Source organism: Etheostoma cragini, chromosome 8 (genome assembly GCF_013103735.1).
Source record: "Etheostoma cragini isolate CJK2018 chromosome 8, CSU_Ecrag_1.0, whole genome shotgun sequence".
In the NCBI taxonomy this organism is placed as follows: domain Eukaryota; kingdom Metazoa; phylum Chordata; class Actinopteri; order Perciformes; family Percidae; genus Etheostoma; species Etheostoma cragini.
Window position 1 is genome coordinate 21,287,857 of NC_048414.1, and position 11,859 is coordinate 21,299,715.

The 11,859-nt window shown below is 40.6% G+C and overlaps 1 long non-coding RNA gene across 1 annotated transcript in view; it reads right to left on the bottom strand.

Moving 5' to 3' along the window:
* The window catches only part of LOC117948523, a 112,526-nt gene extending 101,900 nt beyond the window's left edge, over positions 1–10,626 (bottom strand). The window contains exon 1 of the long non-coding RNA XR_004657472.1: positions 10,527–10,626. This is a non-coding gene — a long non-coding RNA (uncharacterized LOC117948523). The remainder of the gene's footprint in view (positions 1–10,526) is intronic.
* Between the last annotated feature and the right edge of the window lie 1,233 nt (positions 10,627–11,859).

Genomic DNA, 11,859 nt, shown 5'->3' on the forward strand with positions numbered 1-11,859 from the left:
AATTCAGGCTTTCAAGGATCCTTCCTTGACATTGGGAAACACCCAGTGATTAGGGTGACTGCTACTCACGGGGTCTAGTTGCTGTGAACAATGAACAGGACGCCATCAAATTTCTGCAAGAACAAGGACTTCTTCCGGCAGAGCGACGATGCCAGAACAACAACCAGATGCAGCTCTACACCTCCAACGAGAACTACTGGAGATGCAACTTACGGACATGCTGCCAGAAGATCAGGATTCGCTCTGGCAATTGGTTCGCGTTCTCCCGTCTTCCATTCGTGACTGTGGTGCGCTTCATCTACCTCTGGGCCTGGGAGATGACTTCTGGAAAGCTATGTCAGCGGGAACTCGGGATGAACAAGAACACTACCGTGGACTGGAACAACTAGATGTGGCAAGCAAGCGTAGAGGCTCTTCTGGCACGGAACCAAGGCAAGATCGGAGGGCCGGGCAAGATTGTGGAAATCGACGAATCTCATCACCAAGCGCAAGAACAACACTGGCCGTGTGCTACCTTAACAATGGATCTTCGGAGGAATTTGCCACGAGGACAATCAATGCTTTTTGGTGGAGGTGCCCAATTGCAACGCTCTGACTCTATTGGCTGCCATTCTGGAGAATATATTGCCGAGGGAACCACAGTCATCAAAGACAGCTGGAGGGGCTACCAGATGCATGAGCTGGAGGCGGCCAGGTTCGAGCATTTCAAGGTGAACCATCGCTACAACTTCGTGGATCCGGATACTGGCGCACACACCCAAACCGTGGAGAGAATGTGGGGATCGGCCAAGTGGGGAATAAACTATTGCAAAAAATTCAACTTTACTGTTTTTTGAGGTGGGGTCCGGATAACAGGAAAGTACCACAAAATCATTTGTTTGTCTATCACAGAAAGTCAGTTGCGTGGTAGTACTGTGACAGCATAAAGGCAGATGTGGACGATTGGGTACTTTTTTTTACTCTCATGGAATGTAACACTATGGCTATCAGGCAGTGAATTGCATTAGTTGCTTTGTTTGACTTCAGTTAATTATTTGGTCTAAATAATAAATGTATCTTATCTGGTCAAAAGCTGTCACAGATGCCAGAAGAATGACCCCATAAAGACTGTCTCCTGCCCTTCATCCTATTAAGGTAGGGCTTACTGTAGCGTTAGACATTCTTGCAGCAGTCTCTCGCTAAAACAGCCACCAAAGTGGTTAGCTAGCATTTATAGCACCTATGTGCACGGGAGAAAAATGACAGACCACCATCGTCTCTTTGGTCCGGGACCTGACCGTTTATTTAGCGCACATACTCTTAATAGCACTATCCTGTGCTCGCAGACACACGTTCCAACACGTCACCACGCAAGCACGCCAACATGGCTTTGCTATCCATATCATCAAATATGCTTAACACTTACCTTGGTGTACAATTTTTAAGCAACAAGAAATGTGATGTGGTATTATTATATATCTCCACAGGTGAAAGAGCCGTGGGAGGTGATCGGTATTGAAAAACCTTCAAAGACCATCCGTACATCCTCACACATTCACAAAGTGGGTATTTGCCACGGCCAAGGGCCGTGCATTTGTTAATGAGGTAAGTATAAGCTAAATGCACACATATTCGTCGCCCTAAACCTCAACTATGTCATTACAAGTGCATACCACCCCTAGTCAAATGGCCAAGTAAGTGTGCCTATATGACATCCCTTAAAACAGTAAATTCAACTTTAGCCAATGTATACTTGTAGGAAGTGCATGAAGTAATTCCTTTGTATGTTGAAGGATGAGAAAACTAATCAAAATGTGAAGAGGACTCTCACAAAATAGGTCAGTTGGCACCATGATGTGTGTGACGTCCACCTGCGGGCCATAGTTTATGGAATCAACACTGCAAAAAAGGTTATTATTCAAAATAGTGTTTTACGAGTTTTAATGTGTGGTTCAATGCAATTTAACAAAACCTTTTGTTTAAACTTATAGATCCACCAAGTACAGCCCATACTTTTTAATGTATAACAGGCTCCCCTGACTACCACAGGTATTAATTACACGCCTGTGAGACAGACGCCACCTTTGAATTGGCAGACCCAGAGGAGGAGCTGGAACTAAAACTAGGTGGAGTCAGGGTCCTCAATGAAAAGGTTTGTTCAGAGTTGGGTGGATGGCATGTTCAACGTGTATAACAATGTTCACGTAATAATTTAAACATTCTTATCTTATATTTAGTGAACAACACGGAAAAGGCTCAGGGGAAACAAAAAAGACTTTTGAGGCCATGAAAGAGAAAGAGGTGCGCCAGTGCTCTGTCAAGGCAGGGGATCAGGTCCTAATTGGGGGCCCCAAGAAGAAGGTGAAGATGGTAAATTGTTTAGAGGATCTCCACCAAGGGCCATTCACCCTCAAATCCCTGACAGAGAAGGACGTGGCTATGTAAGGGAAAGTCCAAAAAGTCAATGTCTTGCGGCTGAGGCCCTACTTTCAGTCACAAGGTATTGTAATAATCCTACTTGGTGACATAGCAATTGAAATATAAACATGACAACTGACTATGACTATTAGTTCTTACTTTCCTATTGTGTAGACCATAGCTGTGAACTAGAGGGCAGCCAAGAGGATGCAGAGGACATTAGACTGGTGGACCAACAGTATGCCTATTAAGGTCAACAGTTTTCCAAGAGGGTAGAGGACATTAGACTGGTGGACCACCATTAGGCCAATAATGTTCCACTGTGGTCCAAGAAGTTAGGTCCTCAGCCAGAACAACTGGTGAGTGCCAATCTAAACTGGATATTTGACATGCACGCTTGTTGGTGTGCTTCAAATCATAATATTTTTGGGGACTCGTTACGTCCAAATGGGTTTGGAGATAAAGTACTGAACCATATTCAGGCTTGAAACTCGTAAGCAGAGGACATTAGCTAAGTTTGAACTGTGAATTGTCTAGGGCTCACACAGAGAACAGACAGTGCATGTAGTTACATGCTACTATGGGAGTTGAAGTTGAACACATGATGGGTGGCTTTTTATCCAGCTCTTTCATCCAGTTAAGCCTGAACAGCACTCTGAAAATTGGCATTCTGATGACACTGTATAAAAGCCTTAACAGATACAGATCAAACTGAGTTAAATGGACTGATATCCTGTTTAGGCAAAGCAAAGAAAAAAACTCGTTCTATGGCTTTAGCTTCCAGCATAAACCTCATTCTATGGCTTTAGGTTTAAAAAAAAGCCTTGTTTGATGGCTTCAGGTTTCAGCAAAAGCCGTGTTCTATGGCTTCAGTTTTTAATCTAACAGCTTGGATATTTTTTTCTCCAGACATCTTGCAGGAGCAGTGGCTAATGGGCCGTGGGTGGAGAAGACTTTGATGTAACTTTACTTACTATGTAATAATTCAGCATTTAATTTTGCACAGCGGACACAGTGTATTGCAATGGTTGAACACTACATCTGAGTAACTGTGTTTTACTTTCCAGCCATTTCCAGTTCAAACAGATGGACAGAGCTGTGGCATTTTCATGCTTGTGGTAAGCTTGACAATTTCCACACAATTGTTTCCGTTTGTCCTACGTACCTGTAATCGGTATCTTTCTCTTTGAGAGTTTTACCGGTAACCAGTTTCACTTTTTTGGCTGTAAATTGTAATTCATAGAATTTACCATTTGTATCCAAAATGTTAAAAAATGAACAGCACAACTCTCCAATACTACATTTGTATTACAGAGGGACATCCCATCCATTCACAAGTGGTGGTGTCTCCAGATTCTGGAGAAATTCACAATCACAAGGTAGGACACATTTCAAGCAGTAAACATTGGTCTGCTTTATATTAAAAGTACCATACCCCAAATAGGCATGGGCAGCACTTCGGACAGCGCTTTGCCTTCTGGACAGAGGAGGCAAAACAGCTGATGGCAGGCACCCTACCACCTATTTATAGGATTCCTCGATCTGCAAAGTCAAGGTATTGCCAAACTAACCAGACAACCAGTTTGTTGTCTGCTTTTGTATGCAGCCTATGTTTTCATTGTGGATGTAATGGTTATGTTTACATGAGTTAGCAGATGCTTGTGTCCAAAGTGACAAATAAAAACAATACAAAAGTTAAAAATTAGGGCCCTTTATAAAGAACCAAAACTGAGAACACAACTGAGAAAGTGTCTTGAATTTATAATAAATACCATGTTGATGATGTTACTACTGCATGTAAATGGAATAAACATCTTATGTCATAGAGTATTCTTAACTTAAGTCAATTTACTTTATTAAAGGAGGCGCAGGTAGAAGTGGAGGAGCTGCCATTAACCTTGAAAGACATGTTCACAGCGGAGTACAATGTGAGAAGCTTCTAAGATATAAGTGACTTTTTTGTAACGAAAATGCAGGGATTGAAATCATGCAAGCCTTGCATTATTTTGAGCGAAAATCTGAGATTTATGAAGCGAAAGTGCAGCATTTTGAAAAAATGCGGCCTTCGGCTGATTATGCATTGAATTATGCGATTGCATAATCATGTTTTTCTGGAGGGATTGGGATCTAGGAACTATTGCATACACCCAAACACAGAAAGCAGGTGTACAAAAAAAAAATGTTTGTTAATGTTCAGAGGTGTTGGTATGCTCTTTTCACTTACTAAAATGCTTTTGACTTTAATCACAAAATTAATTGGATTGAATCAATTGTAATTCAATTGTTTTAAATAAGTGTTTGTTAATGTAACATAACAATAAAAAAGAAAACATGCATTGAGGCTTGTTAATGTTCACAAGTCCTTGTTTTTTTGGATTGGCCACCACGTAAACACCTCGTACTTTATAGCCTGGCATAAACATCCTTTAAAAACATCCCCAGATTACATGTTGATCACTTAATAGCAATGTTGCCTATGCATAGTACACAGATGCCGCTACATGGTTTGGGATCAATGACAACAAGTCCTAATTTAAATATCTTTAGAAGAAAAAAAAAAATCTGAACTACTAAAAAGTTTAGATTACATGTCGAGCACTTATGTACTACAAAACAGTATTGCGAACCAACGCATGCGTGGTACCAATAGTGGTGTGAAATTTTTGTGCATGCGCATATCGGATCACGCTTATCGGATTGCGCAGGAAAGGGCCCAGCTGTTCCTAAAAAGTTCTGTTAACTCAAGCATTCGATTGGTGAGCGTATTATAAAAATTTCCATCAAAAACATTCGACGCGTAAGCTGACACAAATGCAATTGTTCTGTCACCAAACTCTGTTGTGGAGATCATAACCTTGCCTGTATCATCTGACCAAGAGGACAACACTTTAAGTGGGAAATTCCGTTTGACAAGAATGGCCACGCCTTTTGTTTTTGAGCTTGTTGATTAGGATGCAGTTGTATGAAAGAATCTATTGGCTTAACAGCCACCTGCAGAAAATGAGTCTCCTATAATAATGCAATGTCAACATTTCTCTTTTTTAGGAAGCCTACAGTGCTGGCTTGTTTATGGGGAGCATTCAGTCCGCCACCATTCCAAACCAAAAAGGAGAGATCACCCATTATCAAAAAAGCTCCATTCAAAATGTGAGTACATGAATATTGCTACAGCCTTTCATTTTGCTAAATCCTAACAATAGTGACACCAATTTTAAGAACCTTAACACACAAAACGTGTAAAATACAGAACAGACAATAGATTGATACACAAGAGATGGAAGGGGGGGAAACATAGCCCATATACTTATTAAACGCATGCACGCGCACACACAAATACACACACACACACACACACACTAACATACACACAAGAATGTAGATGCAGTAACAAAGTTCTAGCCAACAGTTAAACCACATAGAAAAAACGTAAACTGACCTTTGTAATTGAACAACTGTTGGTTTTGCTGCCATAATGTAACTGTATTGACAGCACTGTGGCTCAATGGCAATAACATCTTCTATGCACCAGAGGCTGTAAAACACCTGAGTGCCTGCCCAAAGCTACACTAAAAGTGCCATTGTTTGCACAGAAATGCATTCACTCTCCATACAGCGTATGCAAGGCAGTTAAATGTTCGTGTTAGTGCCTGTGACATTACCTACAATGATGTAGCCAATAATGCTAGTGTGAATAAACTGTGGTGCATTCAGTCAGGTAATGTATAGTTGAAACCGACCTATTTTAAGATTAATTGGTCTTGGACGGGTTAGTCCCACCTGATTTTCTCTTTGCTCACTCACACTGGGATTTTTGCCTACGCAACTGCTTCACCCAAAAACACAACAAAACAACAATAACAAAAACATCTGTCATGTCTCTTTATATTGTTTGTCTCAAGGTCACTTCTCAATGCATCTATCATCTGTATTTGTTGACGAGAGATGCTGGCTTCCACATGTTACTCTGCGTAGGAGTGACTGCATGCGTGATCATTCTACTTTCCATCACATTATTACTCCCAAAGCATGAAAAAGCGACGCTTGGTCAGGTGCCTTTGGCGGTTGTTACTGATGCAAAAAGTTTTAGCGTCTAGCCGCATGGCGCCATTTTAAGACGCTCTTGGTAAAGACTTTCTTCCTGGTAAAGAAAACGAGGCTCGAACCCAAAAATGCAGAGTAGAGGATTTATTAAACAAATGACTTAACTTTTGCCGTCCTGAGGAAGGCAGGCAGCCAGGCACAAAGAAGAAAATCCCCAAACTAAAAGCAACTACAAAAACTAGGGCTGGAACGATATAGAAAATAAAACTGAAATTGCGACACTCAGCTCCACGAATCTGTCGCGGTGGGACAAAGCAGAATCGCGACACACCCCTTCCAACTCCAGAGTTATCCTTCTTGTCCAGATCCAATGCTATCACATCTTTAACTTACTAGTTGTCCTTTTGTCAGGCAAATTTAACTAAGTGTAAAGACGACTAAAAGCGACAGAGGGGGCACCAGTAACGCTAACAAAGGTGTAACGTTACGAGTGGCCGCTGTTCTGACTCGGGTGCCTGGGTCTGTTTCTCGACGGTTGAGTAAACTGCCGTTAGCGTCCTTAGCACCGGAGTGCTGACCGGGAAGGTTGCTAGCTCACCTCTCTACTGAAGCCTTGCAGCGCCGGGAGACGGAGGGAGAAGACAGAGGTGTGCTAGCTAGCTAAATTACCATTAGCTCAGTTGTCTATCTATACAGTTAACTTTATTGATGAATTTGTGGGTTAGCGCAGAGTGGTTAACCGTGGTCAAAACAATCATATACTAAAAATAACTGAGCGTGTTGAACGATGTTGTAATCTTGCGTTACCCACTAAGAATTACAATAGCATTAACTACTTGTTAACCAGCATCTTTACAGTAGGCACCAAAGCAGTTTGCCTCTTCGTTCCCCCTACAGGTTGGGAGCGGAGTTGTTACTTATACTCTTATAAGTTATTGAACCACTGAAACGGTTTTGGAAACAATTTAAGTACAGTAGACTCTTTGGTGTTGTATCGATCAATATTGAAATCAATCAATTTCAATATATTATAACTATTGTATTCATGAGTTGCAAACTGGGATGTAATCAATGACAAAAAGATGCCATGTGGCAGAAGACTGTTGTGTTACGACCCCCTTTTCCCCCGCAAAAATAAATAAAAAAGAATCGAGGTTTGTATCCAATCGTGGTTCAAAAATCGTGAACTGAATCAAACCAAAGTTTGGTGTATTGTTCAAAAACCCATGAAAGAGGGGAAAAACAAACAGGAAGCAGATTACTATGTTCCCCAAGGTTTTTCTCACTTTAGACAGCCACATAAACTGCCTCACAAGGTATACGTTTGTTTTGTTCTGTAGGTGTTGAAAATTGCCTTGTCCCAAACTCTACCCCTCTGGTTTCAGAGAATGCGATAATCCTTTTGTTTTGGTTTTGGTGATGTATTTGGTGTTAAGCTGTCATATATCAAAGCGCTGATAAACAGATGGTATTATGGCTGTTGCTTAGACTTGACAGACACCAGTGTATTTGCATGTGATCGCTCTGTCACCCTGACCCACAGGCATATAGCCACACACATACACAAACACACACACACTTCCAGATGACTGCAACAACACAGAGATTCAGTTGTTTGTTGTCTTTCCTTTTGAGTTAGTATTTAATGTTATTTGTTTAAAGCTTGGTGACTATGGCAACTACCCAGGCCGCTGTTAATCTGTGGTAGGATATGTAAAGTCGAAAGTGGAGAATGCATCTTCCAAGCCTTGATGCATTCACGCTACTTATTCACAGGTCAGAAAAACTTTTAAATTGTGTGGATTTAACTAGCTAACATTACTGTTTAAATATGTTTGTTGGTTAAGAAGTGCAATGTGTTGGGCACCCAGATAGCTCAGTTGGTAGAGCGGGTGCCCATATATAGAGGTTTACTCCTCGACGCAGCCGGCCCGGGTTCGAATCAAGCCTGCGGCCCTTTGCTGCATGTCACTCTCCCTCTCTCTCCCCTTTCATAACTTCAACTGTCCTGTCCATTAAAGCCATAAAATGCCCCAATAAAATACTCTTAAAAAAAAAGAAGTGCAATGTGCCATGTCTGGCCAGATTTTTTATTTAAAATTAGATTGTAAAAAAATTGTACATAGCAGCAGTAACATCACCCATTGGTTTGCGGACTGCTGTTTTGAAGCCTCAAATTTGGCAATTTAGCTGTCTATTGAAAATATTTTGACGAGAGGGTGTGACGAAGCGGCAGGTGGTAATCCGTAGTCTCTGTGTTTTCCAGTTTGTTGACAAGTTGGCATGGGGCTTGGTAAGAATGATACTGGGTACGGCAGGTTTATGCAGATAGATCCTGGCTTGCTTGCCTTACTTCTGCTTCCTCAAGTACCTCTGCTCCATCTCTGCCAGGGACCTGTCCATTGCAATTGTCTCTCAAATGTAGAACTTTAGTTACATTTTTGAGGACACACCAGCATTCAAAACAGTGAAATGTTTTGCGATATCAAATTCATCAATGGAATCAATGGATTCACCCCTGAGTGTGAAGCCAGATATCGAGGTGTCCTTTGATACACAAATACGTGTCGTTCGGGAACAGTCCAAAACGGAGGACTTGTTAGCTTGTTATCTGGTACAACATCCACCTTTCTTTAACCATTGCATTAGTCTACATCCTTGACGTTCCACTTCCGTGATTGCTCTGTTGCCAATGGAAATTCCGCCGGATTTCACTTATTTAGACCGGCTATTGGTTGCCTTGAGCTTCCTTTGTTTGAGGACTACGGTTAACCTTTTCTAAGATCTCTGTGAATCCAGACAGTTAGCTAGACTTGTGTCCAATCTGAGTTTTATGTTGCACGACTAAAACAACTTTTAAAAGTAAACCACCACCACAATAAAAATGTTCCACCAAAACAAGTTGCAGCGGCATCGCAGCTTTTCCTGGTACCACCCAAGAAGATTGTGATTGGTTTAAAGAAATTCCAATTAACCAGAGCATGTTTTTCTCCCATCCCAGAATGCGGTAGAGAAGGGGAGAGAGAGAGTGGGATGGAAAAAGAAGAGAGACAAGAGAAAGCCTAAGGAGAGACTTCTCTAGTCTCTAGCTAGTTTTACCAGTCTTTTTGTTGTTTTGGGCACTGTTCCAACCCCGTTATTAGCCTCTCTGCTAGAGGCTAAAACCTGGTATTCCTTTAAACTTTAACCATTTAGCTAGCCATCAGACAGAGCCGCGAGCGCAACAATACTTATGTTCCCATTAGCTACTGAGCTTACGGTCTGGCTGAAAGTACGTCACCAAGGTTAGCGCACAACGCCCAATTCATGAAGACACTTTGATGAACTTCGTGTCACCATGTGTTACTTTATGGTGACACAAACGTAATAAGAAAATTTAAAAAAACATAATTAGCCTACATCAAATCTTTGTACAAACGTTTGCCCCCTCCCTTACACAGTCTCTATGACTGTCATACTCTGACTCTATCTTCCTTTTCATCTTTGTCCTTCTCTTGTTCTTTGTCTCTATTCTCTCACTCTGTTCTCCAGCTGTTCACTGAGATGTGTGTTTATTTGACATATTGAACCATTTTGAAGCCAATAACCTTTTGGCATGTCTTAGACAGTAAGCACGCCTGAAGCCTATGGAGGCACACACACCCTCACATCAAATGGCATATACATTTTTAAAATATGTACCTGCATGCACACACCATGTATGAATGGAAAAACACATACCACATTAAATAGACCCTGCAATAGAGGAACCACTGCTAAAGTTTATTGTACTTAGGTATTTTGTTTCTACCTTTTCCACTTACATTTATACATCAATGCCTGAAACCGTACATTTACAACATGCTGACTAACATACTGTAAGAATAGCACAATAAAATCCAAACACAGTAAAACATTTTAAGTCTTTATATTGCTCTTTGCCTACAGGACTTGGCGACAGGACGAGCAGACATGCAAAGATTTATTGTACATAAGCATAATATGACATTTATAGTCTTTGGGGATTTGACTCCATTGTTAAAAATATTTCAAAGGGGCCGAGAAGCCAGACATATTCCCCCCAATGGAGCCTGGACACTGGTGATGACCAAACGAAGGAGCTGTCTGCTGAAAAGGGACTCAGGTTGCCGTGGATGACGGCCAGAGGTGGAAGGGGAGAAGGAGGGTTGCACGTTTGCCTCAAAAGTCAGCTGATAGCAAGAGAAAGAACATTTAAAGCAGGATGTCATGCTGTGATTAGATCATGAATTTCGTGGCCAATTTTGGTTGGTTTGCTGAAATGGGAACGCGAGGTGATTCAAGTTATTTAGAAGTCTTCCTGAAAAAATCTGCGCTGAGCTCCATTACAATTAGGAGAGACTTTGTTGCAGATATGCAAATATTTATTGTACATATGCACATATTTGGATCAGGGGACAGCTTACTGCAACTCTTAGAATTAATAACTTTAGAATTCAAGAAAATAAAACAATGGTTTTAAATAAACAGGTTATCAATAAATTTGAGTAAAACTACATTCATGGTATTTGGAAACTGTAAGTCAAAGCATCAAGCACAGATACAGATAGAGGGGGTTAACATAGAAAGAGTACATGAAAATAAATTCCTTGGAGTGATCATAAATGACAAGATTTGCTGGAATCCTCACGTAAAACACATCAAAACCAAACTGTCTAGAAGTATTTCAGTCCTAGCAAGAGCTAAGCACATTCTGGATCCCAAATCACTTCACATCCTATACTGCTCACTACTGTTACCTTATTTGAATTACTGTGTAGAGGTTTGGGGAAACACTTATCAACACTCACTCTAGCCACTAGTCATTATGCAAAAAAGAGCAATAAGAATCATTCATAACGCCGGATTCCGGGATCATACAAATTCATTATTTCTAAAGTCTAAATTGCTAAAATACCATTAATTTAATTGAATATCAAATTGCAGTATTCATGTTCAAAGTAAGAAATAGCCTATTGGCTGGGAATATACAAAAGATGTTCTCTGAAAGGGAGGGAGGGTACGATTTAAGGGGAAGAGGAAATTTTAAGACTAATAGAGGTAGAACATCAAGGAAAAGATTATGTTTATCAATTTGCGGAGTTAAATTGTGGAACAAACTAAATGATAACCTAAAGCAATGCCCAAACATATTCCTTTTCAAAAAAATGTACAAAGAAATTATTTTCAGAAGGTATAGAGAAGCACTGTAGAAAGTTTTGTTTGTTTGTGTATATATATATATATACATACAGTATATATACACATTTATGTATATGTGTAGGTATGTGTATATATATGGATATATATAGCAACAGAATTATATGTATTGTAAATTGAAGGAATGCAAGAATTAAAGGGGTAGGAGTACATAAGTTTTACTTCTTCCTACTCCTTTTCACACATGTGATAGAGGTATGTTAA